The sequence below is a fragment of the Callospermophilus lateralis genome, unplaced genomic scaffold, assembly GCF_048772815.1.
Source record: "Callospermophilus lateralis isolate mCalLat2 unplaced genomic scaffold, mCalLat2.hap1 Scaffold_406, whole genome shotgun sequence".
Lineage (NCBI taxonomy): Eukaryota > Metazoa > Chordata > Mammalia > Rodentia > Sciuridae > Callospermophilus > Callospermophilus lateralis.
The window spans coordinates 364,852-368,115 of record NW_027514359.1 but is presented as its reverse complement, the minus strand read 5'-3'; positions in this window follow the sequence as shown (position 1 = coordinate 368,115).

Here is a 3,264-nt window from a genome sequence, read left to right as displayed (position 1 = left end):
CAACTGACATAAAACTTTTTAGCAGTTAAAAAGTTATTAGTCTTTATAGACGAGGGGAAAATCTTAATAAGTTGATTCTAAAAATAGATTAAAGAACCTTAAAATAATACATGACTAGGCACCAGCTGAATGTTTGAGAAGTTCATGTGATTTTGAAATAGCATAATTGTATTTTACCTGATTTCTCAGTGTTCACATTATCTGAGCAATTGAATGTATATCCTATACATGCAAATATACACAATACAAAAATTACATTCTAAAATTCACATTCTCGTTCTTTTAATTTTTAAGGCAAGTCTAGTGCATTTTCTATTTTTATGATAATGATCTGAAATGGCCAATAATGTGAAATTGTGCCAAAATACTTCATGATCTTTAAAAATATTCAGGTGTCAGCCTTTCATATTAGGTCTGTTGAGGTTAATTAATAAAGAAACATTATCATTATGTCTATTACTAAATTAAAATTTTGCACAAATAATCCACATTTGAATGTTTGCAAGAAAGTCCTCTCTTTACTATCTCATTAGGGTGTGGGATAGGGATCAAAGGAAATAAAAATCATTTGACAACATTTTTTCCCATGAGTAGGGAGCCCATTAGAGAGAGAAAGAAATAAACACAGGACTGGGGTCCAGATAAGAGCTTAAGCTCTTTCTGTTCAAACCACTGGGATGTGCTATTGTAATATATTCACTGGCAAGAGATACATTACTGAGCAAATGATGGAATCTATCATATACAGAAAAACTGACTTCCCATCAACTGCATAATATGGAAAAAATCTAATGAGGACTGTCAAAATATGAAATAGTATAAAATATATTCATCATTCACATCTAAAAGAGAAAGAGAAGCACCTGCCCATTGCAGATACCTAAAGGTAAATGAACAATAGATGGAAGGGTGGTGAGGCCTCCAGTCTGGAATGGCGATGTTCATATTTACCTTGTGCTATATTTATTGGCTATTTTTTAACTTTAATAAGACTTGAAAAATCGTTTCAGTGAAGGTGCAAGGTGTAGACATGTCTTAGCCAAAAGGCAATAATTACAATACAGCATAAGTCAAAAAGCCACAGGCTGTTAGAGTTCAAATTACTATCCATCCAATCCTGGTTAAATCCAGTAGGCAACTGAAGAGAAAAATCTAAGTATTTATAAATATTTATGTGTTCTGTACAGAGAGGTCAGAACATTACTTCTTTTATTTATTTATTTTTCTAAAACCAAAAAGTGAAAATCTTCAAAGTCCTTCCACTGAGGGACATAGGTTTACTCTTTATCCATTTTTTCACATTGAAATATAAACATAATGTTACTAATTGATTAACCAACTACACCTGTCAAAGTCAATAAAATCATGATGAGTAAAACCAATAAATGCTTCAAATGGGTTATGTGAATTGTTTTCAAGAAGAAAATATAAACATGGAGAATTACATTCTAATTTTTGCACACCTATTTTAAAGTATAAACATGAAAATCTAATAAATCATTTGGGATTTGCAAGCAGCATACAAGTTTGAAACACTTTTACTAGAGAGTGACCACTTCTTTATATGTAGTTTTTCTGCTCACCATTCCAACCAGAGGAAGGAAATTTCTGTTATTCTGAATTTCATATATTCAGATTACTCCAGTTGTATTTATTTATTTACATTATTTTTTCTTTTTATTTTTTCTAATTAGTTATATATGACAGGATATATTTTGACATATTATACATATATAGAATGTAATTTCCCATTCTTCTAGTTGTACATAATGTAGAATTACAGTGGTTGTGTATTTGTTCATGCACATAGGAAAGAAATATCTGATTCATTCTACTATCTTTTTTTTAAAAAAAAGACAATGTCTTGCTATGTTTCTTACACTGGCTTCAAATTGTTAATTTTTTTAAAAAAATTATTTCCTTAAAATCTTAGTGTTTATTATTGAATGTTATAAAAATTACCCAGGTTTTCAAATCTACTGACAACTCATAGCAAAAGTAGTAAAACAATTTGTGATCATTTACCAAACTTCAGTCCATAGATACTGATTCTTGTAATCTCTAAATCATTCTAGAAAATTTCCAGAAACAGGTAACTAAATGGAGACACAGTATATGCTTTCCTACATAGGAATATGTCTCAAGTAAAAGAAGCTGTTGAAATAAAATTCAAGGCCTCAGAAACAAGTTTCATTTATTTGGTAAAAAACTTCAAAGGGTAGATTTTTCACTCCAGAAAAGAGAAATGTTTTGAGAATTTAAGCTAATTATTTATTTGCCTGAGGGTAGTGAGTTCTCTCATGATGGAGATGAACATTAAAATATATGTTAGTTATCCTTTCAGTTGCTGAAAATATTTCCTCATTGAAAGGTGAAATAGAGAAAAAAACATTAACATGCTTTAAAATTCTGAATCCTATGGTTGGTTTTTTTCCAAAAAAAAGACATAAAATTATATGTCTTTTTTTCCATTCTTTCTCATTTCATTAAATTAAGTAGGTGTCTTAGATAACTCAAAGAAATTGTAAATGATTAAAACTCTGAAAAAAACAGCTGTAGCTAGAGTATGGGAAAATTATAATTTTCATTTAGCAATGATGAGAATTTAATTATTATAAATATTCTTTAGGATCTTAGGAATGTGTGTCAAGAATTATTTTCTAAAAAATAACATACAAGGATATCTCAGAGCTATACATGGGATAATTAATATTACTTATGGCTATAAATTTGAAACAATTTAGCAATGACTGATAAATTATAGTTCATGGAATAAGAGACAACCACTAAAAGCAATGATGTGGAACTATATTTATTTACACGAAATGATGAGAAAACTTATCTGTATAAATACCAAATCTCTCTTTCTGTGATTAAATGCACATCAATATAAATACACCTACAGAGACACATTTAGACTCAAAGTTAAACATGGATATCAACATTTACATTTTTCTTTATTTTTCTCTGCATTATTTATCCTTATTAAAAGGGTTTATATTTTCAACAAATAATTATTGAATTATTCAATAACTGAAATCAGTTTATGTTAGGAAAGGAGTATCTAAGGAAAGGAAGAATGAGGGAAAATATGTTGATTGATATAGAGAAAAATGAATCCAAGCCAGCACACAAGATTTAATATATGAAAATCAATTGAATTAATATGAGCAAAAGAACAATTGCATTCATAATAGTAGTAAAAACAATCCAATGCTTAAGAATGTATTGAACATATTAAATAAACACTGAGTTACTGCTGCA